Source organism: Acipenser ruthenus, unplaced genomic scaffold, assembly GCF_902713425.1.
Source record: "Acipenser ruthenus unplaced genomic scaffold, fAciRut3.2 maternal haplotype, whole genome shotgun sequence".
Classification (NCBI taxonomy): Eukaryota; Metazoa; Chordata; class Actinopteri; order Acipenseriformes; family Acipenseridae; genus Acipenser; species Acipenser ruthenus.
Window position 1 is genome coordinate 172,758 of NW_026707395.1, and position 21,209 is coordinate 193,966.

General features: G+C 43.8%; 83 non-coding genes and 11 pseudogenes across 83 annotated transcripts; all 94 read right to left on the reverse strand.

The window, feature by feature from the left end:
- Nucleotides 1-34: 34 nt before the first annotated feature.
- LOC131727129 (5S ribosomal RNA) lies at nt 35-153 on the reverse strand. Its single transcript, XR_009321938.1, has one exon. It is a non-coding gene; the product is annotated as a 5S ribosomal RNA (ribosomal RNA).
- Nucleotides 154-267: 114 nt separating this feature from the next.
- LOC131727131 (5S ribosomal RNA) lies at nt 268-386 on the reverse strand. The gene has a single exon (XR_009321940.1). It is a non-coding gene; the product is annotated as a 5S ribosomal RNA (ribosomal RNA).
- Nucleotides 387-500: 114 nt separating this feature from the next.
- Nucleotides 501-619, reverse strand: LOC131726462 (5S ribosomal RNA; annotated as a pseudogene).
- Nucleotides 620-733: 114 nt separating this feature from the next.
- On the reverse strand, nt 734-852 carry LOC131726198 (5S ribosomal RNA). The gene has a single exon (XR_009321381.1). It is a non-coding gene; the product is annotated as a 5S ribosomal RNA (ribosomal RNA).
- A 100-nt stretch (nt 853-952) lies between these two features.
- LOC131726667 (5S ribosomal RNA) lies at nt 953-1,061 on the reverse strand (annotated as a pseudogene).
- Nucleotides 1,062-1,175: 114 nt separating this feature from the next.
- On the reverse strand, nt 1,176-1,294 carry LOC131727132 (5S ribosomal RNA). Its single transcript, XR_009321941.1, has one exon. It is a non-coding gene; the product is annotated as a 5S ribosomal RNA (ribosomal RNA).
- A 114-nt stretch (nt 1,295-1,408) lies between these two features.
- LOC131727133 (5S ribosomal RNA) lies at nt 1,409-1,527 on the reverse strand. Its single transcript, XR_009321942.1, has one exon. It is a non-coding gene; the product is annotated as a 5S ribosomal RNA (ribosomal RNA).
- A 100-nt stretch (nt 1,528-1,627) lies between these two features.
- On the reverse strand, nt 1,628-1,746 carry LOC131726213 (5S ribosomal RNA). The gene has a single exon (XR_009321396.1). It is a non-coding gene; the product is annotated as a 5S ribosomal RNA (ribosomal RNA).
- Nucleotides 1,747-1,846: 100 nt separating this feature from the next.
- LOC131726126 (5S ribosomal RNA) lies at nt 1,847-1,965 on the reverse strand. Its single transcript, XR_009321309.1, has one exon. It is a non-coding gene; the product is annotated as a 5S ribosomal RNA (ribosomal RNA).
- A 100-nt stretch (nt 1,966-2,065) lies between these two features.
- On the reverse strand, nt 2,066-2,184 carry LOC131727134 (5S ribosomal RNA). The gene has a single exon (XR_009321943.1). It is a non-coding gene; the product is annotated as a 5S ribosomal RNA (ribosomal RNA).
- Nucleotides 2,185-2,284: 100 nt separating this feature from the next.
- Nucleotides 2,285-2,403, reverse strand: LOC131727041 (5S ribosomal RNA). Its single transcript, XR_009321850.1, has one exon. It is a non-coding gene; the product is annotated as a 5S ribosomal RNA (ribosomal RNA).
- A 100-nt stretch (nt 2,404-2,503) lies between these two features.
- On the reverse strand, nt 2,504-2,612 carry LOC131726668 (5S ribosomal RNA; annotated as a pseudogene).
- Nucleotides 2,613-2,726: 114 nt separating this feature from the next.
- Nucleotides 2,727-2,845, reverse strand: LOC131726092 (5S ribosomal RNA). Its single transcript, XR_009321274.1, has one exon. It is a non-coding gene; the product is annotated as a 5S ribosomal RNA (ribosomal RNA).
- Nucleotides 2,846-2,945: 100 nt separating this feature from the next.
- LOC131727135 (5S ribosomal RNA) lies at nt 2,946-3,064 on the reverse strand. The gene has a single exon (XR_009321944.1). It is a non-coding gene; the product is annotated as a 5S ribosomal RNA (ribosomal RNA).
- Nucleotides 3,065-3,178: 114 nt separating this feature from the next.
- On the reverse strand, nt 3,179-3,297 carry LOC131726275 (5S ribosomal RNA). The gene has a single exon (XR_009321458.1). It is a non-coding gene; the product is annotated as a 5S ribosomal RNA (ribosomal RNA).
- A 114-nt stretch (nt 3,298-3,411) lies between these two features.
- LOC131727136 (5S ribosomal RNA) lies at nt 3,412-3,530 on the reverse strand. Its single transcript, XR_009321945.1, has one exon. It is a non-coding gene; the product is annotated as a 5S ribosomal RNA (ribosomal RNA).
- A 100-nt stretch (nt 3,531-3,630) lies between these two features.
- Nucleotides 3,631-3,749, reverse strand: LOC131727137 (5S ribosomal RNA). Its single transcript, XR_009321946.1, has one exon. It is a non-coding gene; the product is annotated as a 5S ribosomal RNA (ribosomal RNA).
- A 100-nt stretch (nt 3,750-3,849) lies between these two features.
- On the reverse strand, nt 3,850-3,968 carry LOC131726141 (5S ribosomal RNA). Its single transcript, XR_009321324.1, has one exon. It is a non-coding gene; the product is annotated as a 5S ribosomal RNA (ribosomal RNA).
- Nucleotides 3,969-4,082: 114 nt separating this feature from the next.
- LOC131727138 (5S ribosomal RNA) lies at nt 4,083-4,201 on the reverse strand. The gene has a single exon (XR_009321947.1). It is a non-coding gene; the product is annotated as a 5S ribosomal RNA (ribosomal RNA).
- Nucleotides 4,202-4,315: 114 nt separating this feature from the next.
- On the reverse strand, nt 4,316-4,434 carry LOC131727139 (5S ribosomal RNA). Its single transcript, XR_009321948.1, has one exon. It is a non-coding gene; the product is annotated as a 5S ribosomal RNA (ribosomal RNA).
- A 100-nt stretch (nt 4,435-4,534) lies between these two features.
- On the reverse strand, nt 4,535-4,653 carry LOC131726317 (5S ribosomal RNA). The gene has a single exon (XR_009321503.1). It is a non-coding gene; the product is annotated as a 5S ribosomal RNA (ribosomal RNA).
- A 114-nt stretch (nt 4,654-4,767) lies between these two features.
- LOC131726093 (5S ribosomal RNA) lies at nt 4,768-4,886 on the reverse strand. The gene has a single exon (XR_009321275.1). It is a non-coding gene; the product is annotated as a 5S ribosomal RNA (ribosomal RNA).
- Nucleotides 4,887-5,000: 114 nt separating this feature from the next.
- Nucleotides 5,001-5,119, reverse strand: LOC131727140 (5S ribosomal RNA). The gene has a single exon (XR_009321949.1). It is a non-coding gene; the product is annotated as a 5S ribosomal RNA (ribosomal RNA).
- Nucleotides 5,120-5,233: 114 nt separating this feature from the next.
- Nucleotides 5,234-5,352, reverse strand: LOC131726276 (5S ribosomal RNA). Its single transcript, XR_009321459.1, has one exon. It is a non-coding gene; the product is annotated as a 5S ribosomal RNA (ribosomal RNA).
- A 114-nt stretch (nt 5,353-5,466) lies between these two features.
- Nucleotides 5,467-5,585, reverse strand: LOC131727142 (5S ribosomal RNA). Its single transcript, XR_009321951.1, has one exon. It is a non-coding gene; the product is annotated as a 5S ribosomal RNA (ribosomal RNA).
- A 100-nt stretch (nt 5,586-5,685) lies between these two features.
- Nucleotides 5,686-5,804, reverse strand: LOC131727143 (5S ribosomal RNA). Its single transcript, XR_009321952.1, has one exon. It is a non-coding gene; the product is annotated as a 5S ribosomal RNA (ribosomal RNA).
- Nucleotides 5,805-5,904: 100 nt separating this feature from the next.
- LOC131727144 (5S ribosomal RNA) lies at nt 5,905-6,023 on the reverse strand. Its single transcript, XR_009321953.1, has one exon. It is a non-coding gene; the product is annotated as a 5S ribosomal RNA (ribosomal RNA).
- A 114-nt stretch (nt 6,024-6,137) lies between these two features.
- Nucleotides 6,138-6,256, reverse strand: LOC131727145 (5S ribosomal RNA). Its single transcript, XR_009321954.1, has one exon. It is a non-coding gene; the product is annotated as a 5S ribosomal RNA (ribosomal RNA).
- Nucleotides 6,257-6,370: 114 nt separating this feature from the next.
- LOC131727146 (5S ribosomal RNA) lies at nt 6,371-6,489 on the reverse strand. Its single transcript, XR_009321955.1, has one exon. It is a non-coding gene; the product is annotated as a 5S ribosomal RNA (ribosomal RNA).
- A 114-nt stretch (nt 6,490-6,603) lies between these two features.
- LOC131727147 (5S ribosomal RNA) lies at nt 6,604-6,722 on the reverse strand. The gene has a single exon (XR_009321956.1). It is a non-coding gene; the product is annotated as a 5S ribosomal RNA (ribosomal RNA).
- Nucleotides 6,723-6,836: 114 nt separating this feature from the next.
- LOC131726851 (5S ribosomal RNA) lies at nt 6,837-6,945 on the reverse strand (annotated as a pseudogene).
- A 100-nt stretch (nt 6,946-7,045) lies between these two features.
- Nucleotides 7,046-7,164, reverse strand: LOC131727148 (5S ribosomal RNA). Its single transcript, XR_009321957.1, has one exon. It is a non-coding gene; the product is annotated as a 5S ribosomal RNA (ribosomal RNA).
- A 100-nt stretch (nt 7,165-7,264) lies between these two features.
- On the reverse strand, nt 7,265-7,383 carry LOC131726318 (5S ribosomal RNA). The gene has a single exon (XR_009321504.1). It is a non-coding gene; the product is annotated as a 5S ribosomal RNA (ribosomal RNA).
- Nucleotides 7,384-7,483: 100 nt separating this feature from the next.
- Nucleotides 7,484-7,602, reverse strand: LOC131727149 (5S ribosomal RNA). Its single transcript, XR_009321958.1, has one exon. It is a non-coding gene; the product is annotated as a 5S ribosomal RNA (ribosomal RNA).
- A 100-nt stretch (nt 7,603-7,702) lies between these two features.
- LOC131727150 (5S ribosomal RNA) lies at nt 7,703-7,821 on the reverse strand. The gene has a single exon (XR_009321959.1). It is a non-coding gene; the product is annotated as a 5S ribosomal RNA (ribosomal RNA).
- Nucleotides 7,822-7,921: 100 nt separating this feature from the next.
- LOC131727151 (5S ribosomal RNA) lies at nt 7,922-8,040 on the reverse strand. The gene has a single exon (XR_009321960.1). It is a non-coding gene; the product is annotated as a 5S ribosomal RNA (ribosomal RNA).
- A 114-nt stretch (nt 8,041-8,154) lies between these two features.
- LOC131727153 (5S ribosomal RNA) lies at nt 8,155-8,273 on the reverse strand. Its single transcript, XR_009321962.1, has one exon. It is a non-coding gene; the product is annotated as a 5S ribosomal RNA (ribosomal RNA).
- Nucleotides 8,274-8,373: 100 nt separating this feature from the next.
- Nucleotides 8,374-8,492, reverse strand: LOC131727154 (5S ribosomal RNA). The gene has a single exon (XR_009321963.1). It is a non-coding gene; the product is annotated as a 5S ribosomal RNA (ribosomal RNA).
- Nucleotides 8,493-8,592: 100 nt separating this feature from the next.
- On the reverse strand, nt 8,593-8,711 carry LOC131727155 (5S ribosomal RNA). Its single transcript, XR_009321964.1, has one exon. It is a non-coding gene; the product is annotated as a 5S ribosomal RNA (ribosomal RNA).
- A 100-nt stretch (nt 8,712-8,811) lies between these two features.
- Nucleotides 8,812-8,930, reverse strand: LOC131727156 (5S ribosomal RNA). The gene has a single exon (XR_009321965.1). It is a non-coding gene; the product is annotated as a 5S ribosomal RNA (ribosomal RNA).
- A 114-nt stretch (nt 8,931-9,044) lies between these two features.
- LOC131727157 (5S ribosomal RNA) lies at nt 9,045-9,163 on the reverse strand. Its single transcript, XR_009321966.1, has one exon. It is a non-coding gene; the product is annotated as a 5S ribosomal RNA (ribosomal RNA).
- Nucleotides 9,164-9,263: 100 nt separating this feature from the next.
- Nucleotides 9,264-9,382, reverse strand: LOC131727158 (5S ribosomal RNA). The gene has a single exon (XR_009321967.1). It is a non-coding gene; the product is annotated as a 5S ribosomal RNA (ribosomal RNA).
- Nucleotides 9,383-9,496: 114 nt separating this feature from the next.
- LOC131727159 (5S ribosomal RNA) lies at nt 9,497-9,615 on the reverse strand. The gene has a single exon (XR_009321968.1). It is a non-coding gene; the product is annotated as a 5S ribosomal RNA (ribosomal RNA).
- A 114-nt stretch (nt 9,616-9,729) lies between these two features.
- LOC131727160 (5S ribosomal RNA) lies at nt 9,730-9,848 on the reverse strand. The gene has a single exon (XR_009321969.1). It is a non-coding gene; the product is annotated as a 5S ribosomal RNA (ribosomal RNA).
- A 100-nt stretch (nt 9,849-9,948) lies between these two features.
- LOC131727161 (5S ribosomal RNA) lies at nt 9,949-10,067 on the reverse strand. Its single transcript, XR_009321970.1, has one exon. It is a non-coding gene; the product is annotated as a 5S ribosomal RNA (ribosomal RNA).
- Nucleotides 10,068-10,167: 100 nt separating this feature from the next.
- LOC131727162 (5S ribosomal RNA) lies at nt 10,168-10,286 on the reverse strand. The gene has a single exon (XR_009321971.1). It is a non-coding gene; the product is annotated as a 5S ribosomal RNA (ribosomal RNA).
- A 100-nt stretch (nt 10,287-10,386) lies between these two features.
- Nucleotides 10,387-10,505, reverse strand: LOC131727164 (5S ribosomal RNA). Its single transcript, XR_009321973.1, has one exon. It is a non-coding gene; the product is annotated as a 5S ribosomal RNA (ribosomal RNA).
- A 100-nt stretch (nt 10,506-10,605) lies between these two features.
- Nucleotides 10,606-10,724, reverse strand: LOC131727165 (5S ribosomal RNA). Its single transcript, XR_009321974.1, has one exon. It is a non-coding gene; the product is annotated as a 5S ribosomal RNA (ribosomal RNA).
- A 100-nt stretch (nt 10,725-10,824) lies between these two features.
- On the reverse strand, nt 10,825-10,933 carry LOC131726863 (5S ribosomal RNA; annotated as a pseudogene).
- Nucleotides 10,934-11,033: 100 nt separating this feature from the next.
- On the reverse strand, nt 11,034-11,152 carry LOC131727166 (5S ribosomal RNA). Its single transcript, XR_009321975.1, has one exon. It is a non-coding gene; the product is annotated as a 5S ribosomal RNA (ribosomal RNA).
- A 114-nt stretch (nt 11,153-11,266) lies between these two features.
- Nucleotides 11,267-11,385, reverse strand: LOC131727167 (5S ribosomal RNA). The gene has a single exon (XR_009321976.1). It is a non-coding gene; the product is annotated as a 5S ribosomal RNA (ribosomal RNA).
- A 100-nt stretch (nt 11,386-11,485) lies between these two features.
- LOC131726386 (5S ribosomal RNA) lies at nt 11,486-11,604 on the reverse strand. The gene has a single exon (XR_009321575.1). It is a non-coding gene; the product is annotated as a 5S ribosomal RNA (ribosomal RNA).
- Nucleotides 11,605-11,718: 114 nt separating this feature from the next.
- Nucleotides 11,719-11,837, reverse strand: LOC131727168 (5S ribosomal RNA). The gene has a single exon (XR_009321977.1). It is a non-coding gene; the product is annotated as a 5S ribosomal RNA (ribosomal RNA).
- Nucleotides 11,838-11,937: 100 nt separating this feature from the next.
- On the reverse strand, nt 11,938-12,046 carry LOC131726871 (5S ribosomal RNA; annotated as a pseudogene).
- A 100-nt stretch (nt 12,047-12,146) lies between these two features.
- LOC131727169 (5S ribosomal RNA) lies at nt 12,147-12,265 on the reverse strand. Its single transcript, XR_009321978.1, has one exon. It is a non-coding gene; the product is annotated as a 5S ribosomal RNA (ribosomal RNA).
- Nucleotides 12,266-12,379: 114 nt separating this feature from the next.
- LOC131726078 (5S ribosomal RNA) lies at nt 12,380-12,498 on the reverse strand. Its single transcript, XR_009321260.1, has one exon. It is a non-coding gene; the product is annotated as a 5S ribosomal RNA (ribosomal RNA).
- A 111-nt stretch (nt 12,499-12,609) lies between these two features.
- On the reverse strand, nt 12,610-12,718 carry LOC131726669 (5S ribosomal RNA; annotated as a pseudogene).
- A 114-nt stretch (nt 12,719-12,832) lies between these two features.
- LOC131726671 (5S ribosomal RNA) lies at nt 12,833-12,941 on the reverse strand (annotated as a pseudogene).
- A 114-nt stretch (nt 12,942-13,055) lies between these two features.
- On the reverse strand, nt 13,056-13,174 carry LOC131727170 (5S ribosomal RNA). The gene has a single exon (XR_009321979.1). It is a non-coding gene; the product is annotated as a 5S ribosomal RNA (ribosomal RNA).
- Nucleotides 13,175-13,274: 100 nt separating this feature from the next.
- LOC131727171 (5S ribosomal RNA) lies at nt 13,275-13,393 on the reverse strand. The gene has a single exon (XR_009321980.1). It is a non-coding gene; the product is annotated as a 5S ribosomal RNA (ribosomal RNA).
- Nucleotides 13,394-13,507: 114 nt separating this feature from the next.
- On the reverse strand, nt 13,508-13,626 carry LOC131727172 (5S ribosomal RNA). Its single transcript, XR_009321981.1, has one exon. It is a non-coding gene; the product is annotated as a 5S ribosomal RNA (ribosomal RNA).
- Nucleotides 13,627-13,726: 100 nt separating this feature from the next.
- On the reverse strand, nt 13,727-13,835 carry LOC131726855 (5S ribosomal RNA; annotated as a pseudogene).
- Nucleotides 13,836-13,935: 100 nt separating this feature from the next.
- Nucleotides 13,936-14,044, reverse strand: LOC131726856 (5S ribosomal RNA; annotated as a pseudogene).
- Nucleotides 14,045-14,158: 114 nt separating this feature from the next.
- Nucleotides 14,159-14,277, reverse strand: LOC131727173 (5S ribosomal RNA). The gene has a single exon (XR_009321982.1). It is a non-coding gene; the product is annotated as a 5S ribosomal RNA (ribosomal RNA).
- A 114-nt stretch (nt 14,278-14,391) lies between these two features.
- LOC131727175 (5S ribosomal RNA) lies at nt 14,392-14,510 on the reverse strand. Its single transcript, XR_009321984.1, has one exon. It is a non-coding gene; the product is annotated as a 5S ribosomal RNA (ribosomal RNA).
- A 100-nt stretch (nt 14,511-14,610) lies between these two features.
- Nucleotides 14,611-14,729, reverse strand: LOC131726142 (5S ribosomal RNA). The gene has a single exon (XR_009321325.1). It is a non-coding gene; the product is annotated as a 5S ribosomal RNA (ribosomal RNA).
- Nucleotides 14,730-14,829: 100 nt separating this feature from the next.
- On the reverse strand, nt 14,830-14,948 carry LOC131727176 (5S ribosomal RNA). The gene has a single exon (XR_009321985.1). It is a non-coding gene; the product is annotated as a 5S ribosomal RNA (ribosomal RNA).
- Nucleotides 14,949-15,204: 256 nt separating this feature from the next.
- On the reverse strand, nt 15,205-15,323 carry LOC131727177 (5S ribosomal RNA). The gene has a single exon (XR_009321986.1). It is a non-coding gene; the product is annotated as a 5S ribosomal RNA (ribosomal RNA).
- Nucleotides 15,324-15,423: 100 nt separating this feature from the next.
- LOC131727178 (5S ribosomal RNA) lies at nt 15,424-15,542 on the reverse strand. The gene has a single exon (XR_009321987.1). It is a non-coding gene; the product is annotated as a 5S ribosomal RNA (ribosomal RNA).
- Nucleotides 15,543-15,642: 100 nt separating this feature from the next.
- Nucleotides 15,643-15,761, reverse strand: LOC131727179 (5S ribosomal RNA). The gene has a single exon (XR_009321988.1). It is a non-coding gene; the product is annotated as a 5S ribosomal RNA (ribosomal RNA).
- Nucleotides 15,762-15,875: 114 nt separating this feature from the next.
- Nucleotides 15,876-15,984, reverse strand: LOC131726672 (5S ribosomal RNA; annotated as a pseudogene).
- A 114-nt stretch (nt 15,985-16,098) lies between these two features.
- LOC131727181 (5S ribosomal RNA) lies at nt 16,099-16,217 on the reverse strand. The gene has a single exon (XR_009321990.1). It is a non-coding gene; the product is annotated as a 5S ribosomal RNA (ribosomal RNA).
- A 100-nt stretch (nt 16,218-16,317) lies between these two features.
- LOC131727182 (5S ribosomal RNA) lies at nt 16,318-16,436 on the reverse strand. Its single transcript, XR_009321991.1, has one exon. It is a non-coding gene; the product is annotated as a 5S ribosomal RNA (ribosomal RNA).
- A 114-nt stretch (nt 16,437-16,550) lies between these two features.
- LOC131727183 (5S ribosomal RNA) lies at nt 16,551-16,669 on the reverse strand. Its single transcript, XR_009321992.1, has one exon. It is a non-coding gene; the product is annotated as a 5S ribosomal RNA (ribosomal RNA).
- A 100-nt stretch (nt 16,670-16,769) lies between these two features.
- On the reverse strand, nt 16,770-16,888 carry LOC131727184 (5S ribosomal RNA). The gene has a single exon (XR_009321993.1). It is a non-coding gene; the product is annotated as a 5S ribosomal RNA (ribosomal RNA).
- A 100-nt stretch (nt 16,889-16,988) lies between these two features.
- Nucleotides 16,989-17,107, reverse strand: LOC131727185 (5S ribosomal RNA). The gene has a single exon (XR_009321994.1). It is a non-coding gene; the product is annotated as a 5S ribosomal RNA (ribosomal RNA).
- Nucleotides 17,108-17,207: 100 nt separating this feature from the next.
- On the reverse strand, nt 17,208-17,326 carry LOC131726393 (5S ribosomal RNA). Its single transcript, XR_009321582.1, has one exon. It is a non-coding gene; the product is annotated as a 5S ribosomal RNA (ribosomal RNA).
- A 100-nt stretch (nt 17,327-17,426) lies between these two features.
- LOC131726084 (5S ribosomal RNA) lies at nt 17,427-17,545 on the reverse strand. The gene has a single exon (XR_009321266.1). It is a non-coding gene; the product is annotated as a 5S ribosomal RNA (ribosomal RNA).
- A 114-nt stretch (nt 17,546-17,659) lies between these two features.
- LOC131727187 (5S ribosomal RNA) lies at nt 17,660-17,778 on the reverse strand. The gene has a single exon (XR_009321996.1). It is a non-coding gene; the product is annotated as a 5S ribosomal RNA (ribosomal RNA).
- A 100-nt stretch (nt 17,779-17,878) lies between these two features.
- LOC131727188 (5S ribosomal RNA) lies at nt 17,879-17,997 on the reverse strand. Its single transcript, XR_009321997.1, has one exon. It is a non-coding gene; the product is annotated as a 5S ribosomal RNA (ribosomal RNA).
- Nucleotides 17,998-18,111: 114 nt separating this feature from the next.
- Nucleotides 18,112-18,230, reverse strand: LOC131726094 (5S ribosomal RNA). The gene has a single exon (XR_009321276.1). It is a non-coding gene; the product is annotated as a 5S ribosomal RNA (ribosomal RNA).
- Nucleotides 18,231-18,344: 114 nt separating this feature from the next.
- LOC131727189 (5S ribosomal RNA) lies at nt 18,345-18,463 on the reverse strand. The gene has a single exon (XR_009321998.1). It is a non-coding gene; the product is annotated as a 5S ribosomal RNA (ribosomal RNA).
- Nucleotides 18,464-18,563: 100 nt separating this feature from the next.
- LOC131727190 (5S ribosomal RNA) lies at nt 18,564-18,682 on the reverse strand. The gene has a single exon (XR_009321999.1). It is a non-coding gene; the product is annotated as a 5S ribosomal RNA (ribosomal RNA).
- Nucleotides 18,683-18,796: 114 nt separating this feature from the next.
- Nucleotides 18,797-18,915, reverse strand: LOC131727191 (5S ribosomal RNA). The gene has a single exon (XR_009322000.1). It is a non-coding gene; the product is annotated as a 5S ribosomal RNA (ribosomal RNA).
- A 100-nt stretch (nt 18,916-19,015) lies between these two features.
- Nucleotides 19,016-19,134, reverse strand: LOC131727192 (5S ribosomal RNA). The gene has a single exon (XR_009322001.1). It is a non-coding gene; the product is annotated as a 5S ribosomal RNA (ribosomal RNA).
- A 100-nt stretch (nt 19,135-19,234) lies between these two features.
- LOC131727193 (5S ribosomal RNA) lies at nt 19,235-19,353 on the reverse strand. Its single transcript, XR_009322002.1, has one exon. It is a non-coding gene; the product is annotated as a 5S ribosomal RNA (ribosomal RNA).
- Nucleotides 19,354-19,453: 100 nt separating this feature from the next.
- Nucleotides 19,454-19,572, reverse strand: LOC131726394 (5S ribosomal RNA). The gene has a single exon (XR_009321583.1). It is a non-coding gene; the product is annotated as a 5S ribosomal RNA (ribosomal RNA).
- Nucleotides 19,573-19,672: 100 nt separating this feature from the next.
- Nucleotides 19,673-19,791, reverse strand: LOC131726085 (5S ribosomal RNA). Its single transcript, XR_009321267.1, has one exon. It is a non-coding gene; the product is annotated as a 5S ribosomal RNA (ribosomal RNA).
- Nucleotides 19,792-19,905: 114 nt separating this feature from the next.
- LOC131727194 (5S ribosomal RNA) lies at nt 19,906-20,024 on the reverse strand. Its single transcript, XR_009322003.1, has one exon. It is a non-coding gene; the product is annotated as a 5S ribosomal RNA (ribosomal RNA).
- Nucleotides 20,025-20,124: 100 nt separating this feature from the next.
- On the reverse strand, nt 20,125-20,243 carry LOC131727195 (5S ribosomal RNA). The gene has a single exon (XR_009322004.1). It is a non-coding gene; the product is annotated as a 5S ribosomal RNA (ribosomal RNA).
- Nucleotides 20,244-20,357: 114 nt separating this feature from the next.
- Nucleotides 20,358-20,476, reverse strand: LOC131726095 (5S ribosomal RNA). Its single transcript, XR_009321277.1, has one exon. It is a non-coding gene; the product is annotated as a 5S ribosomal RNA (ribosomal RNA).
- Nucleotides 20,477-20,590: 114 nt separating this feature from the next.
- On the reverse strand, nt 20,591-20,709 carry LOC131727196 (5S ribosomal RNA). The gene has a single exon (XR_009322005.1). It is a non-coding gene; the product is annotated as a 5S ribosomal RNA (ribosomal RNA).
- A 100-nt stretch (nt 20,710-20,809) lies between these two features.
- Nucleotides 20,810-20,928, reverse strand: LOC131727198 (5S ribosomal RNA). The gene has a single exon (XR_009322007.1). It is a non-coding gene; the product is annotated as a 5S ribosomal RNA (ribosomal RNA).
- Nucleotides 20,929-21,028: 100 nt separating this feature from the next.
- LOC131726229 (5S ribosomal RNA) lies at nt 21,029-21,147 on the reverse strand. The gene has a single exon (XR_009321412.1). It is a non-coding gene; the product is annotated as a 5S ribosomal RNA (ribosomal RNA).
- Nucleotides 21,148-21,209: the final 62 nt, after the last annotated feature.

Below are 21,209 nucleotides of genomic sequence, written 5' to 3' on the forward strand. Positions count from 1 at the left end.
TTTCAATTGTAAAATGTAATTACAAAAAATGTAATGCCTGCAGCACTTGATATTCCCAGGTGGTCTCCCATCCAAGTACTAACCAAGCCCAACATTGCTTAGCTTCTGAGATCAGACGAGATCAGGCTTATTCAAGGTGGTGTGGCCGCAGGCGATTGCATTTCTGCTTTCATGACTTTTATGTTTAGTGAGCTGGGGGTGATTCCTCCAAAATTTCCTTTTGTCCTCCACACATTTCAATTGTAAAATGTAATTACAAAAATGTAATGCCTGCAGCACTTGATATTCCCAGGTGGTCTCCCATCCAAGTACTAACCAAGCCCAACATTGCTTAGCTTCTGAGATCAGACGAGATCAGGCTTATTCAAGGTGGTGTGGCCGCAGGCGATTGCATTTCTGGTTTCATGACTTTTATGTTTAGTGAGCTGGGGGTGATTCCTCCAAAATTTCCTTTTGTCCTCCACACATTTCAATTGTAAAATGTAATTACTAAAATGTAATGCCTGCAGCACTTGATATTCCCAGGTGGTCTCCCATCCAAGTACTAACCAAGCCCAACATTGCTTAGCTTCTGAGATCAGACGAAAGCAGGCTTATTCAAGGTGGTGTGGCCGCAGGCGATTGTATTTCTGCTTTCATGACTTTTATGTTTAGTGAGCTGGGGGTGATTCCTCCAAAATTTCCTTTTGTCCTCCACACATTTCAATTGTAAAATGTAATTACAAAAATGTAATGCCTGCAGCACTTGATATTCCCAGCTGGTCTCCCATCCAAGTACTAACCAAGCCCAACATTGCTTAGCTTCTGAGATCAGACGAGATCAGGCTTATTCAAGGTGGTGTGGCCGCAGGCGATTGCATTTCTGCTTTCATGACTTTTATGTTTAGTGAGCTGGGGGTGATTCCTCCAAAATTTCCTTTTGTCGTCCACACATTTCAATTGTAAAATGTAATGCCTGCAGCACTTGATATTCCCAGGTGGTCTCCCATCCAAGTACTAACCAAGCCCAACATTGCTTAGCTTCTGAGATCAGGCTTATTCAAGGTGGTGTGGCCGCAGGCGATTGCGTTTCTGCTTTCATGACTTTTATGTTTAGTGAGCTGGGGGTGATTCCTCCAAAATTTCCTTTTGTCCTCCACACATTTCAATTGTAAAATGTAATTACAAAAATGTAATGCCTGCAGCACTTGATATTCCCAGGTGGTCTCCCATCCAAGTACTAACCAAGCCCAACATTGCTTAGCTTCTGAGATCAGACGAGATCAGGCTTATTCAAGGTGGTGTGGCCGCAGGCGATTGTATTTCTGCTTTCATGACTTTTATGTTTAGTGAGCTGGGGGTGATTCCTCCAAAATTTCCTTTTGTCCTCCACACATTTCAATTGTAAAATGTAATTACAAAAATGTAATGCCTGCAGCACTTGATATTCCCAGGTGGTCTCCCATCCAAGTACTAACCAAGCCCAACATTGCTTAGCTTCTGAGATCAGACGAGATCAGGCTTATTCAAGGTGGTGTGGCCGCAGGCGATTGCATTTCTGCTTTCATGACTTTTATGTTTAGTGAGCTGGGGGTGATTCCTCCAAAATTTCCTTTTGTCCTCCACACATTTCAATTGTAAAATGTAATGCCTGCAGCACTTGATATTCCCAGGTGGTCTCCCATCCAAGTACTAACCAAGCCCAACATTGCTTAGCTTCTGAGATCAGACGAAATCAGGCTTATTCAAGGTGGTGTGGCCGCAGGCGATTGCATTTCTGCTTTCATGACTTTTATGTTTAGTGAGCTGGGGGTGATTCCTCCAAAATTTCCTTTTGTCCTCCACACATTTCAATTGTAAAATGTAATGCCTGCAGCACTTGATATTCCCAGGAGGTCTCCCATCCAAGTACTAAGCAAGCCCAACATTGCTTAGCTTCTGAGATCAGACGAGATCAGGCTTATTCAAGGTGGTGTGGCCGCAGGCGATTGCATTTCTGCTTTCATGACTTTTATGTTTAGTGAGCTGGGGGTGATTCCTCCAAAATTTCCTTTTGTCCTCCACACATTTCAATTGTAAAATGTAATGCCTGCAGCACTTGATATTCCCAGGTGGTCTCCCATCCAAGTACTAACCAAGCCCAACATTGCTTAGCTTCTGAGATCAGACGAGATCAGGCTTATTCAAGGTGGTGTGGCCGCAGGCGATTGCATTTCTGCTTTCATGACTTTTATGTTTAGTGAGCTGGGGGTGATTCCTCCAAAATTTCCTTTTGTCCTCCACACATTTCAATTGTAAAATGTAATGCCTGCAGCACTTGATATTCCCAGGAGGTCTCCCATCCAAGTACTAACCAAGCCCAACATTGCTTAGCTTCTGAGATCAGACGAGATCAGGCTTATTCAAGGTGGTGTGGCCGCAGGCGATTGCATTTCTGCTTTCATGACTTTTATGTTTAGTGAGCTGGGGGTGATTCCTCCAAAATTTCCTTTTGTCCTCCACACATTTCAATTGTAAAATGTAATGCCTGCAGCACTTGATATTCCCAGGTGGTCTCCCATCCAAGTACTAACCAAGCCCAACATTGCTTAGCTTCTGAGATCAGGCTTATTCAAGGTGGTGTGGCCGCAGGCGATTGCATTTCTGCTTTCATGACTTTTATGTTTAGTGAGCTGGGGGTGATTCCTCCAAAATTTCCTTTTGTCCTCCACACATTTCAATTGTAAAATGTAATTACAAAAATGTAATGCCTGCAGCACTTGATATTCCCACGTGGTCTCCCATCCAAGTACTAACCAAGCCCAACATTGCTTAGCTTCTGAGATCAGACGAGATCAGGCTTATTCAAGGTGGTGTGGCCGCAGGCGATTGTATTTCTGCTTTCATGACTTTTATGTTTAGTGAGCTGGGGGTGATTCCTCCAAAATTTCCTTTTGTCCTCCACACATTTCAATTGTAAAATGTAATGCCTGCAGCACTTGATATTCCCAGGTGGTCTCCCATCCAAGTACTAACCAAGCCCAACATTGCTTAGCTTCTGAGATCAGACGAGATCAGGCTTATTCAAGGTGGTGTGGCCGCAGGCGATTGCATTTCTGCTTTCATGACTTTTATGTTTAGTGAGCTGGGGGTGATTCCTCCAAAATTTCCTTTTGTCCTCCACACATTTCAATTGTAAAATGTAATTACAAAAATGTAATGCCTGCAGCACTTGATATTCCCAGGTGGTCTCCCATCCAAGTACTAAACAAGCCCAACATTGCTTAGCTTCTGAGATCAGACGAGATCAGGCTTATTCAAGGTGGTGAGGCCGCAGGCGATTGCATTTCTGCTTTCATGACTTTTATGTTTAGTGAGCTGGGGGTGATTCCTCCAAAATTTCCTTTTGTCCTCCACACATTTCAATTGTAAAATGTAATTACAAAAATGTAATGCCTGCAGCACTTGATATTCCCAGGTGGTCTCCCATCCAAGTACTAACCAAGCCCAACATTGCTTAGCTTCTGAGATCAGACGAGATCAGGCTTATTCAAGGTGGTGTGGCCGCAGGCGATTGCATTTCTGCTTTCATGACTTTTATGTTTAGTGAGCTGGGGGTGATTCCTCCAAAATTTCCTTTTGTCCTCCACACATTTCTATTGTAAAATGTAATGCCTGCAGCACTTGATATTCCCAGGTGGTCTCCCATCCAAGTACTAACCAAGCCCAACATTGCTTAGCTTCTGAGATCAGACGAGATCAGGCTTATTCAAGGTGGTGTGGCCGCAGGCGATTGCATTTCTGCTTTCATGACTTTTATGTTTAGTGAGCTGGGGGTGATTCCTCCAAAATTTCCTTTTGTCCTCCACACATTTCAATTGTAAAATGTAATGCCTGCAGCACTTGATATTCCCAGGTGGTCTCCCATCCAAGTACTAACCAAGCCCAACATTGCTTAGCTTCTGAGATCAGACGAGATCAGGCTTATTCAAGGTGGTGTGGCCACAGGCGATTGCATTTCTGCTTTCATGACTTTTATGTTTAGTGAGCTGGGGGTGATTCCTCCAAAATTTCCTTTTGTCCTCCACACATTTCAATTGTAAAATGTAATTACTAAAATGTAATGCCTGCAGCACTTGATATTCCCAGGTGGTCTCCCATCCAAGTACTAACCAAGCCCAACATTGCTTAGCTTCTGAGATCAGACGAGATCAGGCTTATTCAAGGTGGTGTGGCCGCAGGCGATTGCATTTCTGCTTTCATGACTTTTATGTTTAGTGAGCTGGGGGTGATTCCTCCAAAATTTCCTTTTGTCCTCCACACATTTCAATTGTAAAATGTAATTATAAAAATGTAATGCCTGCAGCACTTGATATTCCCAGGTGGTCTCCCATCCAAGTACTAACCAAGCCCAACATTGCTTAGCTTCTGAGATCAGACGAGATCAGGCTTATTCAAGGTGGTGTGGCCGCAGGCGATTGCATTTCTGCTTTCATGACTTTTATGTTTAGTGAGCTGGGGGTGATTCCTCCAAAATTTCCTTTTGTCCTCCACACATTTCAATTGTAAAATGTAATGCCTGCAGCACTTGATATTCCCAGGTGGTCTCCCATCCAAGTACTAACCAAGCCCAACATTGCTTAGCTTCGGAGATCAGACGAGATCAGGCTTATTCAAGGTGGTGTGGCCGCAGGCGATTGCATTTCTGCTTTCATGACTTTTATGTTTAGTGAGCTGGGGGTGATTCCTCCAAAATTTCCTTTTGTCCTCCACGCATTTCAATTGTAAAATGTAATTACAAAAATGTAATGCCTGCAGCACTTGATATTCCCACGTGGTCTCCCATCCAAGTACTAACCAAGCCCAACATTGCTTAGCTTCTGAGATCAGACGAGATCAGGCTTATTCAAGGTGGTGTGGCCGCAGGCGATTGTATTTCTGCTTTCATGACTTTTATGTTTAGTGAGCTGGGGGTGATTCCTCCAAAATTTCCTTTTGTCCTCCACACATTTCAATTGTAAAATGTAATTACAAAAATGTAATGCCTGCAGCACTTGATATTCCCAGGTGGTCTCCCATCCAAGTACTAACCAAGCCCAACATTGCTTAGCTTCTGAGATCAGACGAGATCAGGCTTATTCAAGGTGGTGTGGCCGCAGGCGATTGCATTTCTGCTTTCATGACTTTTATGTTTAGTGAGCTGGGGGTGATTCCTCCAAAATTTCCTTTTGTCCTCCACACATTTCAATTGTAAAATGTAATTACAAAAATGTAATGCCTGCAGCACTTGATATTCCCAGGTGGTCTCCCATCCAAGTACTAAACAAGCCCAACATTGCTTAGCTTCTGAGATCAGACGAGATCAGGCTTATTCAAGGTGGTGAGGCCGCAGGCGATTGCATTTCTGCTTTCATGACTTTTATGTTTAGTGAGCTGGGGGTGATTCCTCCAAAATTTCCTTTTGTCCTCCACACATTTCAATTGTAAAATGTAATTACAAAAATGTAATGCCTGCAGCACTTGATATTCCCAGGTGGTCTCCCATCCAAGTACTAACCAAGCCCAACATTGCTTAGCTTCTGAGATCAGACGAGATCAGGCTTATTCAAGGTGGTGTGGCCGCAGGCGATTGCATTTCTGCTTTCATGACTTTTATGTTTAGTGAGCTGGGGGTGATTCCTCCAAAATTTCCTTTTGTCCTCCACACATTTCTATTGTAAAATGTAATGCCTGCAGCACTTGATATTCCCAGGTGGTCTCCCATCCAAGTACTAACCAAGCCCAACATTGCTTAGCTTCTGAGATCAGACGAGATCAGGCTTATTCAAGGTGGTGTGGCCGCAGGCGATTGCATTTCTGCTTTCATGACTTTTATGTTTAGTGAGCTGGGGGTGATTCCTCCAAAATTTCCTTTTGTCCTCCACACATTTCAATTGTAAAATGTAATGCCTGCAGCACTTGATATTCCCAGGTGGTCTCCCATCCAAGTACTAACCAAGCCCAACATTGCTTAGCTTCTGAGATCAGACGAGATCAGGCTTATTCAAGGTGGTGTGGCCGCAGGCGATTGCATTTCTGCTTTCATGACTTTTATGTTTAGTGAGCTGGGGGTGATTCCTCCAAAATTTCCTTTTGTCCTCCACACATTTCAATTGTAAAATGTAATTACTAAAATGTAATGCCTGCAGCACTTGATATTCCCAGGTGGTCTCCCATCCAAGTACTAACCAAGCCCAACATTGCTTAGCTTCTGAGATCAGACGAGATCAGGCTTATTCAAGGTGGTGTGGCCGCAGGCGATTGCATTTCTGCTTTCATGACTTTTATGTTTAGTGAGCTGGGGGTGATTCCTCCAAAATTTCCTTTTGTCCTCCACACATTTCAATTGTAAAATGTAATTATAAAAATGTAATGCCTGCAGCACTTGATATTCCCAGGTGGTCTCCCATCCAAGTACTAACCAAGCCCAACATTGCTTAGCTTCTGAGATCAGACGAGATCAGGCTTATTCAAGGTGGTGTGGCCGCAGGCGATTGCATTTCTGCTTTCATGACTTTTATGTTTAGTGAGCTGGGGGTGATTCCTCCAAAATTTCCTTTTGTCCTCCACACATTTCAATTGTAAAATGTAATTACAAAAATGTAATGCCTGCAGCACTTGATATTCCCAGGTGGTCTCCCATCCAAGTACTAACCAAGCCCAACATTGCTTAGCTTCTGAGATCAGACGAGATCAGGCTTATTCAAGGTGGTGTGGCCGCAGGCGATTGCATTTCTGCTTTCATGACTTTTATGTTTAGTGAGCTGGGGGTGATTCCTCCAAAATTTCCTTTTGTCCTCCACACATTTCAATTGTAAAATGTAATTACAAAAATGTAATGCCTGCAGCACTTGATATTCCCAGGTGGTCTCCCATCCAAGTACTAACCAAGCCCAACATTGCTTAGCTTCTGAGATCAGGCTTATTCAAGGTGGTGTGTCCGCAGGCGATTGCATTTCTGCTTTCATGACTTTTATGTTTAGTGAGCTGGGGGTGATTCCTCCAAAATTTCCTTTTGTCCTCCACACATTTCAATTGTAAAATGTAATGCCTGCAGCACTTGATATTCCCAGGTGGTCTCCCATCCAAGTACTAACCAAGCCCAACATTGCTTAGCTTCTGAGATCAGACGAGATCAGGCTTATTCAAGGTGGTGTGGCCGCAGGCGATTGCATTTCTGCTTTCATGACTTTTATGTTTAGTGAGCTGGGGGTGATTCCTCCAAAATTTCCTTTTGTCCTCCACACATTTCAATTGTAAAATGTAATGCCTGCAGCACTTGATATTCCCAGGTGGTCTCCCATCCAAGTACTAACCAAGCCCAACATTGCTTAGCTTCGGAGATCAGACGAGATCAGGCTTATTCAAGGTGGTGTGGCCGCAGGCGATTGCATTTCTGCTTTCATGACTTTTATGTTTAGTGAGCTGGGGGTGATTCCTCCAAAATTTCCTTTTGTCCTCCACACATTTCAAATGTAAAATGTAATGCCTGCAGCACTTGATATTCCCAGGTGGTCTCCCATCCAAGTACTAACCAAGCCCAACATTGCTTAGCTTCTGAGATCAGACGAGATCAGGCTTATTCAAGGTGGTGTGGCCGCAGGCGATTGCATTTCTGCTTTCATGACTTTTATGTTTAGTGAGCTGGGGGTGATTCCTCCAAAATTTCCTTTTGTCCTCCACACATTTCAATTGTAAAATGTAATGCCTGCAGCACTTGATATTCCCAGGTGGTCTCCCATCCAAGTACTAACCAAGCCCAACATTGCTTAGCTTCTGAGATCAGACGAGATCAGGCTTATTCAAGGTGGTGTGGCCGCAGGCGATTGCATTGCTGCTTTCATGACTTTTATGTTTAGTGAGCTGGGGGTGATTCCTCCAAAATTTCCTTTTGTCCTCCACACATTTCAATTGTAAAATGTAATGCCTGCAGCACTTGATATTCCCAGGTGGTCTCCCATCCAAGTACTAACCAAGCCCAACATTGCTTAGCTTCTGAGATCAGACGAGATCAGGCTTATTCAAGGTGGTGTGGCCGCAGGCGATTGCATTTCTGCTTTCATGACTTTTATGTTTAGTGAGCTGGGGGTGATTCCTCCAAAATTTCCTTTTGTCCTCCACACATTTCAATTGTAAAATGTAATTACAAAAATGTAATGCCTGCAGCACTTGATATTCCCAGGTGGTCTCCCATCCAAGTACTAACCAAGCCCAACATTGCTTAGCTTCTGAGATCAGACGAGATCAGGCTTATTCAAGGTGGTGTGGCCGCAGGCGATTGCATTTCTGCTTTCATGACTTTTATGTTTAGTGAGCTGGGGGTGATTCCTCCAAAATTTCCTTTTGTCCTCCACACATTTCAATTGTAAAATGTAATGCCTGCAGCACTTGATATTCCCAGGTGGTCTCCCATCCAAGTACTAACCAAGCCCAACATTGCTTAGCTTCTGAGATCAGACGAGATCAGGCTTATTCAAGGTGGTGTGGCCGCAGGCGATTGCATTTCTGCTTTCATGACTTTTATGTTTAGTGAGCTGGGGGTGATTCCTCCAAAATTTCCTTTTGTCCTCCACACATTTCAATTGTAAAATGTAATGCCTGCAGCACTTGATATTCCCAGGTGGTCTCCCATCCAAGTACTAACCAAGCCCAACATTGCTTAGCTTCTGAGATCAGACGAGATCAGGCTTATTCAAGGTGGTGTGGCCGCAGGCGATTGCATTTCTGCTTTCATGACTTTTATGTTTAGTGAGCTGGGGGTGATTCCTCCAAAATTTCCTTTTGTCCTCCACACATTTCAATTGTAAAATGTAATGCCTGCAGCACTTGATATTCCCAGGTGGTCTCCCATCCAAGTACTAACCAAGCCCAACATTGCTTAGCTTCTGAGATCAGACGAGATCAGGCTTATTCAAGGTGGTGTGGCCGCAGGCGATTGCATTTCTGCTTTCATGACTTTTATGTTTAGTGAGCTGGGGGTGATTCCTCCAAAATTTCCTTTTGTCCTCCACACATTTCAATTGTAAAATGTAATTACAAAAATGTAATGCCTGCAGCACTTGATATTCCCAGGTGGTCTCCCATCCAAGTACTAACCAAGCCCAACATTGCTTAGCTTCTGAGATCAGACGAGATCAGGCTTATTCAAGGTGGTGTGGCCGCAGGCGATTGCATTTCTGCTTTCATGACTTTTATGTTTAGTGAGCTGGGGGTGATTCCTCCAAAATTTCCTTTTGTCCTCCACACATTTCAATTGTAAAATGTAATGCCTGCAGCACTTGATATTCCCAGGTGGTCTCCCATCCAAGTACTAACCAAGCCCAACATTGCTTAGCTTCTGAGATCAGACGAGATCAGGCTTATTCAAGGTGGTGTGGCCGCAGGCGATTGCATTTCTGCTTTCATGACTTTTATGTTTAGTGAGCTGGGGGTGATTCCTCCAAAATTTCCTTTTGTCCTCCACACATTTCAATTGTAAAATGTAATTACAAAAATGTAATGCCTGCAGCACTTGATATTCCCAGGTGGTCTCCCATCCAAGTACTAACCAAGCCCAACATTGCTTAGCTTCTGAGATCAGACGAGATCAGGCTTATTCAAGGTGGTGTGGCCGCAGGCGATTGCATTTCTGCTTTCATGACTTTTATGTTTAGTGAGCTGGGGGTGATTCCTCCAAAATTTCCTTTTGTCCTCCACACATTTCAATTGTAAAATGTAATTACAAAAATGTAATGCCTGCAGCACTTGATATTCCCAGGTGGTCTCCCATCCAAGTACTAACCAAGCCCAACATTGCTTAGCTTCTGAGATCAGACGAGATCAGGCTTATTCAAGGTGGTGTGGCCGCAGGCGATTGCATTTCTGCTTTCATGACTTTTATGTTTAGTGAGCTGGGGGTGATTCCTCCAAAATTTCCTTTTGTCCTCCACACATTTCAATTGTAAAATGTAATGCCTGCAGCACTTGATATTCCCAGGTGGTCTCCCATCCAAGTACTAACCAAGCCCAACATTGCTTAGCTTCTGAGATCAGACGAGATCAGGCTTATTCAAGGTGGTGTGGCCGCAGGCGATTGCATTTCTGCTTTCATGACTTTTATGTTTAGTGAGCTGGGGGTGATTCCTCCAAAATTTCCTTTTGTCCTCCACACATTTCAATTGTAAAATGTAATGCCTGCAGCACTTGATATTCCCAGGTGGTCTCCCATCCAAGTACTAACCAAGCCCAACATTGCTTAGCTTCTGAGATCAGACGAGATCAGGCTTATTCAAGGTGGTGTGGCCGCAGGCGATTGCATTTCTGCTTTCATGACTTTTATGTTTAGTGAGCTGGGGGTGATTCCTCCAAAATTTCCTTTTGTCCTCCACACATTTCAATTGTAAGATGTAATGCCTGCAGCACTTGATATTCCCAGGTGGTCTCCCATCCAAGTACTAACCAAGCCCAACATTGCTTAGCTTCTGAGATCAGACGAGATCAGGCTTATTCAAGGTGGTGTGGCCGCAGGCGATTGCGTTTCTGCTTTCATGACTTTTATGTTTAGTGAGCTGGGGGTGATTCCTCCAAAATTTCCTTTTGTCCTCCACACATTTCAATTGTAAAATGTAATGCCTGCAGCACTTGATATTCCCAGGTGGTCTCCCATCCAAGTACTAACCAAGCCCAACATTGCTTAGCTTCTGAGATCAGACGAGATCAGGCTTATTCAAGGTGGTGTGGCCGCAGGCGATTGCATTTCTGCTTTCATGACTTTTATGTTTAGTGAGCTGGGGGTGATTCCTCCAAAATTTCCTTTTGTCCTCCACACATTTCAATTGTAAAATGTAATGCCTGCAGCACTTGATATTCCCAGGTGGTCTCCCATCCAAGTATTAACCAAGCCCAACATTGCTTAGCTTCTGAGATCAGACTTATCCAAGGTGGTGTGGCCGCAGGCGATTGCATTTCTGCTTTCATGACTTTTATGTTTAGTGAGCTGGGGGTGATTCCTCCAAAATTTCCTTTTGTCCTCCACACATTTCAATTGTAAAATGTAATGCCTGCAGCACTTGATATTCCCAGGTGGTCTCCCATCCAAGTACTAACCAAGCCCAACATTGCTTAGCTTCTGAGATCAGACGAGATCAGGCTTATTCAAGGTGGTGTGGCCGCAGGCGATTGCATTTCTGCTTTCATGACTTTTATGTTTAGTGAGCTGGGGGTGATTCCTCCAAAATTTCCTTTTGTCTCCCACACATTTCAATTGTAAAATGTAATTCCTAAAATGTAATGCCTGCAGCACTTGATATTCCCAGGTGGTCTCCCATCCAAGTACTAACCAAGCCCAACATTGCTTAGCTTCTGAGATCAGACGAGATCAGGCTTATTCAAGGTGGTGTGGCCGCAGGCGATTGCATTTCTGCTTTCATGACTTTTATGTTTAGTGAGCTGGGGGTGATTCCTCCAAAATTTCCTTTTGTCCTCCACACATTTCAATTGTAAAATGTAATGCCTGCAGCACTTGAAATTCCCAGGTGGTCTCCCATCCAAGTACTAACCAAGGCCAACATTGCTTAGCTTCTGAGATCAGACGAGATCAGGCTTATTCAAGGTGGTGTGGCCGCAGGCGATTGCATTTCTGCTTTCATGACTTTTATGTTTAGTGAGCTGGGGGTGATTCCTCCAAAATTTCCTTTTGTCCTCCACACATTTCAATTGTAAAATGTAATTACTAAAATGTAATGCCTGCAGCACTTGATATTCCCAGGTGGTCTCCCATCCAAGTACTAACCAAGCCCAACATTGCTTAGCTTCTGAGATCAGACGAGATCAGGCTTATTCAAGGTGGTGTGGCCGCAGGCGATTGCATTTCTGCTTTCATGACTTTTATGTTTAGTGAGCTGGGGGTGATTCCTCCAAAATTTCCTTTTGTCCTCCACACATTTCTATTGTAAAATGTAATGCCTGCAGCAGTTGATATTCCCAGGTGGTCTCCCATCCAAGTACTAACCAAGCCCAACATTGCTTAGCTTCTGAGATCAGACTTATCCAAGGTGGTGTGGCCGCAGGCGATTGCATTTCTGCTTTCATGACTTTTATGTTTAGTGAGCTGGGGGTGATTCCTCCAAAATTTCCTTTTGTCCTCCACACATTTCAATTGTAAAATGTAATGCCTGCAGCACTTGATATTCCCAGGTGGTCTCCCATCCAAGTACTAACCAAGCCCAACATTGCTTAGCTTCTGAGATCAGACGAGATCAGGCTTATTCAAGGTGGTGTGGCCGCAGGCGATTGCATTTCTGCTTTCATGACTTTTATGTTTAGTGAGCTGGGGGTGATTCCTCCAAAATTTCCTTTTGTCCTCCACACATTTCAATTGTAAAATGTAATTACAAAAATGTAATGCCTGCAGCACTTGATATTCCCAGGTGGTCTCCCATCCAAGTACTAACCAAGCCCAACATTGCTTAGCTTCTGAGATCAGACGAGATCAGGCTTATTCAAGGTGGTGTGGCTGCAGGCGATTGCATTTCTGCTTTCATGACTTTTATGTTTAGTGAGCTGGGGGTGATTCCTCCAAAATTTCCTTTTGTCCTCACATTTCAATTGTAAAATGTAATTACAAAAATGTAATGCCTGCAGCACTTGATATTCCCAGGTGGTCTCCCATCCAAGTACTAACCAAGCCCAACATTGCTTAGCTTCTGAGATCAGGCTTATTCAAGGTGGTGTGGCCGCAGGCGATTGCATTTCTGCTTTCATGACTTTTATGTTTAGTGAGCTGGGGGTGATTCCTCCAAAATTTCCTTTTGTCCTCCACACATTTCAATTGTAAAATGTAATTACAAAAATGTAATGCCTGCAGCACTTGATATTCCCAGGTGGTCTCCCATCCAAGTACTAACCAAGCCCAACATTGCTTAGCTTCTGAGATCAGGCTTATTCAAGGTGGTGTGGCCGCAGGCAATTGCATTTCTGCTTTCATGACTTTTATGTTTAGTGAGCTGGGGGTGATTCCTCCAAAATTTCCTTTTGTCCTCCACACATTTCAATTGTAAAATGTAATTACTAAAATGTAATGCCTGCAGCACTTGATATTCCCAGGTGGTCTCCCATCCAAGTACTAACCAAGCCCAACATTGCTTAGCTTCTGAGATCAGACGAGATCAGGCTTATTCAAGGTGGTGTGGCCGCAGGCGATTGCATTTCTGCTTTCATGACTTTTATGTTTAGTGAGCTGGGGGTGATTCCTCCAAAATTTCCTTTTGTCCTCCACACATTTCAATTGAAAAATGTAATGCCTGCAGCACTTGATATTCCCAGGTGGTCTCCCATCCAAGTACTAACCAAGCCCAACATTGCTTAGCTTCTGAGATCAGACGAGATCAGGCTTATTCAAGGTGGTGTGGCCGCAGGCGACTGCATTTCTGCTTTCATGACTTTTATGTTTAGTGAGCTGGGGGTGATTCCTCCAAAATTTCCTTTTGTCCTCCACACATTTCAATTGAAAAATGTAATTACTAAAATGTAATGCCTGCAGCACTTGATATTCCCAGGTGGTCTCCCATCCAAGTACTAACCAAGCCCAACATTGCTTAGCTTCTGAGATCAGACGAGATCAGGCTTATTCAAGGTGGTGTGGCCGCAGGCGATTGCATTTCTGCTTTCATGACTTTTATGTTTAGTGAGCTGGGGGTGATTCCTCCAAAATTTCCTTTTGTCCTCCACACATTTCAATTGTAAAATGTAATGCCTGCAGCACTTGATATTCCCAGGTGGTCTCCCATCCAAGTACTAACCAAGCCCAACATTGCTTAGCTTCTGAGATTAGGCTTATTCAAGGTGGTGTGGCCGCAGGCAATTGCATTTCTGCTTTCATGACTTTTATGTTTAGTGAGCTGGGGGTGATTCCTCCAAAATTTCCTTTTGTCCTCCACACATTTCAATTGTAAAATGTAATGCCTGCAGCACTTGATATTCCCAGGTGGTCTCCCATCCAAGTACTAACCAAGCCCAACATTGCTTAGCTTCTGAGATTAGGCTTATTCAAGGTGGTGTGGCCGCAGGCAATTGCATTTCTGCTTTCATGACTTTTATGTTTAGTGAGCTGGGGGTGATTCCTCCAAAATTTCCTTTTGTCCTCCACACATTTCAATTGTAAAATGTAATTACTAAAATGTAATGCCTGCAGCACTTGATATTCCCAGGTGGTCTCCCATCCAAGTACTAACCAAGCCCAACATTGCTTAGCTTCTGAGATCAGACGAGATCAGGCTTATTCAAGGTGGTGTGGCCGCAGGCGATTGCATTTCTGCTTTCATGACTTTTATGTTTAGTGAGCTGGGGGTGATTCCTCCAAAATTTCCTTTTGTCCTCCACACATTTCAATTGTAAAATGTAATTACAAAAATGTAATGCCTGCAGCACTTGATATTCCCAGGTGGTCTCCCATCCAAGTACTAACCAAGCCCAACATTGCTTAGCTTCTGAGATCAGACGAGATCAGGCTTATTCAAGGTGGTGTGGCCGCAGGCGATTGCATTTCTGCTTTCATGACTTTTATGTTTAGTGAGCTGGGGGTGATTCCTCCAAAATTTCCTTTTGTCCTCCACACATTTCAATTGTAAAATGTAATGCCTGCAGCACTTGATATTCCCAGGTGGTCTCCCATCCAAGTACTAACCAAGCCCAACATTGCTTAGCTTCTGAGATCAGACGAGATCAGGCTTATTCAAGGTGGTGTGGCCACAGGCGATGGCATTTCTGCTTTCATGACTTTTATGTTTAGTGAGCTGGGGGTGATTCCTCCAAAATTTCCTTTTGTCCTCCACACATTTCTATTGTAAAATGTAATGCCTGCAGCACTTGATATTCCCAGGTGGTCTCCCATCCAAGTACTAACCAAGCCCAACATTGCTTAGCTTCTGAGATCAGACGAGATCAGGCTTATTCAAGGTGGTGTGGCCGCAGGCGATTGCATTTCTGCTTTCATGACTTTTATGTTTAGTGAGCTGGGGGTGATTCCTCCAAAATTTCCTTTTGGATGGGAGACCACCTGGGAATATCAAGTGCTGCAGGCATTACATTTTTGTAATTACATTTTACAATTGAAATGTGTGGAGGACAAAAGGAAATTTTGGAGGAATCACCCCCAGCTCACTAAACATAAAAGTCATGAAAGCAGAAATGCACACATTTCAATTGTAAAATGTAATTACTAAAATGTAATGCCTGCAGCACTTGATATTCCCAGGTGGTCTCCCATCCAAGTACTAACCAAGCCCAACATTGCTTAGCTTCTGAGATCAGACGAGATCAGGCTTATTCAAGGTGGTGTGGCCGCAGGCGATTGCATTTCTGCTTTCATGACTTTTATGTTTAGTGAGCTGGGGGTGATTCCTCCAAAATTTCCTTTTGTCCTCCACACATTTCAATTGTAAAATGTAATGCCTGCAGCACTTGATATTCCCAGGTGGTCTCCCATCCAAGTACTAACCAAGCCCAACATTGCTTAGCTTCTGAGATCAGACGAGATCAGGCTTATTCAAGGTGGTGTGGCCGCAGGCGATGGCATTTCTGTTTTCATGACTTTTATGTTTAGTGAGCTGGGGGTGATTCCTCCAAAATTTCCTTTTGTCCTCCACACATTTCTATTGTAAAATGTAATGCCTGCAGCACTTGATATTCCCAGGTGGTCTCCCATCCAAGTACTAACCAAGCCCAACATTGCTTAGCTTCTGAGATCAGACGAGATCAGGCTTATTCAAGGTGGTGTGGCCGCAGGCGATTGCATTTCTGCTTTCATGACTTTTATGTTTAGTGAGCTGGGGGTGATTCCTCCAAAATTTCCTTTTGTCCTCCACACATTTCAATTGTAAAATGTAATTACAAAAATGTAATGCCTGCAGCACTTGATATTCCCAGGTGGTCTCCCATCCAAGTACTAACCAAGCCCAACATTGCTTAGCTTCTGAGATCAGGCTTATTCAAGGTGGTGTGGCCGCAGGCGATTGCATTTCTGCTTTCATGACTTTTATGTTTAGTGAGCTGGGGGTGATTCCTCCAAAATTTCCTTTTGTCCTCCACACATTTCAATTGTAAAATGTAATTACTAAAATGTAATGCCTGCAGCACTTGATATTCCCAGGTGGTCTCCCATCCAAGTACTAACCAAGCCCAACATTGCTTAGCTTCTGAGATCAGACGAGATCAGGCTTATTCAAGGTGGTGTGGCCGCAGGCGATTGCATTTCTGCTTTCATGACTTTTATGTTTAGTGAGCTGGGGGTGATTCCTCCAAAATGTCCTTTTGTCCTCCACACATTTCTATTGTAAAATGTAATGCCTGCAGCACTTGATATTCCCAGGTGGTCTCCCATCCAAGTACTAACCAAGCCCAACATTGCTTAGCTTCTGAGATCAGACGAGATCAGGCTTATTCAAGGTGGTGTGGCCGCAGGCGATTGCATTTCTGCTTTCATGACTTTTATGTTTAGTGAGCTGGGGGTGATTCCTCCAAAATTTCCTTTTGTCCTCCACACATTTCAATTGTAAAATGTAATTACTAAAATGTAATGCCTGCAGCACTTGATATTCCCAGGTGGTCTCCCATCCAAGTACTAACCAAGCCCAACATTGCTTAGCTTCTGAGATCAGACGAGATCAGGCTTATTCAAGGTGGTGTGGCCGCAGGCGATTGCATTTCTGCTTTCATGACTTTTATGTTTAGAGAGCTGGGGGTGATTCCTCCAAAATTTCCTTTTGTCCTCCACACATTTCAATTGTAAAATGTAATGCCTGCAGCACTTGATATTCCCAGGTGGTCTCCCATCCAAGTACTAACCAAGCCCAACATTGCTTAGCTTCTGAGATCAGACGAGATCAGGCTTATTCAAGGTGGTGTGGCCGCAGGCGATTGCATTTCTGCTTTCATGACTTTTATGTTTAGTGAGCTGGGGGTGATTCCTCCAAAATTTCCTTTTGTCCTCCACACATTTCAATTGTAAAATGTAATGCCTGCAGCACTTGATATTCCCAGGTGGTCTCCCATCCAAGTACTAACCAAGCCCAACATTGCTTAGCTTCTGAGATCAGACGAGATCAGGCTTATTCAAGGTGGTGTGGCCGCAGGCGATTGCATTTCTGCTTTCATGACTTTTATGTTTAGTGAGCTGGGGGTGATTCCTCCAAAATTTCCTTTTGTCCTCCACACATTTCAATTGTAAAATGTAATGCCTGCAGCACTTGATATTCCCAGGTGGTCTCCCATCCAAGTACTAACCAAGCCCAACATTGCTTAGCTTCTGAGATTAGACGAGATCAGGCTTATTCAAGGTGGTGTGGCCGCAGGCGATTGCATTTCTGCTTTCATGACTTTTATGTTTAGTGAGCTGGGGGTGATTCCTCCAAAATTTCCTTTTGTCCTCCACACATTTCAATTGTAAAATGTAATGCCTGCAGCACTTGATATTCCCAGGTGGTCTCCCATCCAAGTACTAACCAAGCCCAACGTTGCTTAGCTTCTGAGATCAGACGAGATCAGGCTTATTCAAGGTGGTGTGGCCGCAGGCGATTGCATTTCTGCTTTCATGACTTTTATGTTTAGTGAGCTGGGGGTGATTCCTCCAAAATTTCCTTTTGTCCTCCACACATTTCAATTGTAAAATGTAATTACTAAAATGTAATGCCTGCAGCACTTGATATTCCCAGGTGGTCTCCCATCCAAGTACTAACCAAGCCCAACATTGCTTAGCTTCTGAGATCAGACGAGATCAGGCTTATTCAAGGTGGTGTGGCCGCAGGCGATTGCATTTCTGCTTTCATGACTTTTATGTTTAGTGAGCTGGGGGTGATTCCTCCAAAATTTCCTTTTGTCCTCCACACATTTCAATTGTAAAATGTAATGCCTGCAGCACTTGATATTCCCAGGTGGTCTCCCATCCAAGTACTAACCAAGCCCAACATTGCTTAGCTTCTGAGATCAGACGAGATCAGGCTTATTCAAGGTGGTGTGGCCGCAGGCGATTGCATTTCTGCTTTCATGACTTTTATGTTTAGTGAGCTGGGGGTGATTCCTCCAAAATTTCCTTTTGTCCTCCACACATTTCAATTGTAAAATGTAATTACAAAAATGTAATGCCTGCAGCACTTGATATTCCCACGTGGTCTCCCATCCAAGTACTAACCAAGCCCAACATTGCTTAGCTTCTGAGATCAGACGAGATCAGGCTTATTCAAGGTGGTGTGGCCGCAGGCGATTGCATTTCTGCTTTCATGACTTTTATGTTTAGTGAGCTGGGGGTGATTCCTCCAAAATTTCCTTTTGTCCTCCACACATTTCAATTGTAAAATGTAATTACTAAAATGTAATGCCTGCAGCACTTGATATTCCCAGGTGGTCTCCCATCCAAGTACTAACCAAGCCCAACATTGCTTAGCTTCTGAGATCAGACGAGATCAGGCTTATTCAAGGTGGTGTGGCCGCAGGCGATTGCATTTCTGCTTTCATGACTTTTATGTTTAGTGAGCTGGGGGTGATTCCTCCAAAATGTCCTTTTGTCCTCCACACATTTCTATTGTAAAATGTAATGCCTGCAGCACTTGATATTCCCAGGTGGTCTCCCATCCAAGTACTAACCAAGCCCAACATTGCTTAGCTTCTGAGATCAGACGAGATCAGGCTTATTCAAGGTGGTGTGGCCGCAGGCGATTGCATTTCTGCTTTCATGACTTTTATGTTTAGTGAGCTGGGGGTGATTCCTCCAAAATTTCCTTTTGTCCTCCACACATTTCAATTGTAAAATGTAATTACTAAAATGTAATGCCTGCAGCACTTGATATTCCCAGGTGGTCTCCCATCCAAGTACTAACCAAGCCCAACATTGCTTAGCTTCTGAGATCAGACGAGATCAGGCTTATTCAAGGTGGTGTGGCCGCAGGCGATTGCATTTCTGCTTTCATGACTTTTATGTTTAGAGAGCTGGGGGTGATTCCTCCAAAATTTCCTTTTGTCCTCCACACATTTCAATTGTAAAATGTAATGCCTGCAGCACTTGATATTCCCAGGTGGTCTCCCATCCAAGTACTAACCAAGCCCAACATTGCTTAGCTTCTGAGATCAGACGAGATCAGGCTTATTCAAGGTGGTGTGGCCGCAGGCGATTGCATTTCTGCTTTCATGACTTTTATGTTTAGTGAGCTGGGGGTGATTCCTCCAAAATTTCCTTTTGTCCTCCACACATTTCAATTGTAAAATGTAATGCCTGCAGCACTTGATATTCCCAGGTGGTCTCCCATCCAAGTACTAACCAAGCCCAACATTGCTTAGCTTCTGAGATCAGACGAGATCAGGCTTATTCAAGGTGGTGTGGCCGCAGGCGATTGCATTTCTGCTTTCATGACTTTTATGTTTAGTGAGCTGGGGGTGATTCCTCCAAAATTTCCTTTTGTCCTCCACACATTTCAATTGTAAAATGTAATGCCTGCAGCACTTGATATTCCCAGGTGGTCTCCCATCCAAGTACTAACCAAGCCCAACATTGCTTAGCTTCTGAGATTAGACGAGATCAGGCTTATTCAAGGTGGTGTGGCCGCAGGCGATTGCATTTCTGCTTTCATGACTTTTATGTTTAGTGAGCTGGGGGTGATTCCTCCAAAATTTCCTTTTGTCCTCCACACATTTCAATTGTAAAATGTAATGCCTGCAGCACTTGATATTCCCAGGTGGTCTCCCATCCAAGTACTAACCAAGCCCAACGTTGCTTAGCTTCTGAGATCAGACGAGATCAGGCTTATTCAAGGTGGTGTGGCCGCAGGCGATTGCATTTCTGCTTTCATGACTTTTATGTTTAGTGAGCTGGGGGTGATTCCTCCAAAATTTCCTTTTGTCCTCCACACATTTCAATTGTAAAATGTAATTACTAAAATGTAATGCCTGCAGCACTTGATATTCCCAGGTGGTCTCCCATCCAAGTACTAACCAAGCCCAACATTGCTTAGCTTCTGAGATCAGACGAGATCAGGCTTATTCAAGGTGGTGTGGCCGCAGGCGATTGCATTTCTGCTTTCATGACTTTTATGTTTAGTGAGCTGGGGGTGATTCCTCCAAAATTTCCTTTTGTCCTCCACACATTTCAATTGTAAAATGTAATGCCTGCAGCACTTGATATTCCCAGGTGGTCTCCCATCCAAGTACTAACCAAGCCCAACATTGCTTAGCTTCTGAGATCAGACGAGATCAGGCTTATTCAAGGTGGTGTGGCCGCAGGCGATTGCATTTCTGCTTTCATGACTTTTATGTTTAGTGAGCTGGGGGTGATTCCTCCAAAATTTCCTTTTGTCCTCCACACATTTCAATTGTAAAATGTAATTACAAAAATGTAATGCCTGCAGCACTTGATATTCCCACGTGGTCTCCCATCCAAGTACTAACCAAGCCCAACATTGCTTAGCTTCTGAGATCAGACGAGATCAGGCTTATTCAAGGTGGTGTGGCCGCAGGCGATTGCATTTCTGCTTTCATGACTTTTATGTTTAGTGAGCTGGGGGTGATTCCTCCAAAATTTCCTTTTGTCCTCCACACATTTCAATTGTAAAATGTAATTACAAAAATGTAATGCCTGCAGCACTTGATATTCCCAGGTGGTCTCCCATCCAAGTACTAACCAAGCCCAACATTGCTTAGCTTCTGAGATCAGACGAGATCAGGCTTATTCAAGGTGGTGTGGCCGCAGGCGATTGCATTTCTGCTTTCATGACTTTTATGTTTAGTGAGCTGGGGGTGATTCCTCCAAAATTTCCTTTTGTCCTCCACACATTTCAATTGTAAAATGTAATGCCTGCAGCACTTGATATTCCCAGGTGGTCTCCCATCCAAGTACTAACCAAGCCCAACATTGCTTAGCTTCTGAGATCAGACGAGATCAGGCTTATTCAAGGTGGTGTGGCCGCAGGCGATTGCATTTCTGCTTTCATGACTTTTATGTTTAGTGAGCTGGGGGTGATTCCTCCAAAATTTCCTTTTGTCCTCCACACATTTCAATTGTAAAATGTAATGCCTGCAGCACTTGATATTCCCAGGTGGTCTCCCATCCAAGTACTAACCAAGCCCAACATTGCTTAGCTTCAGAGATCAGACGAGATCAGGCTTATTCAAGGTGGTGTGGCCGCAGGCGATTGCTGTTCTGCTTTCATGACTTTTATGTTTAGTGAGCTGGGGGTGATTCCTCCAAAATT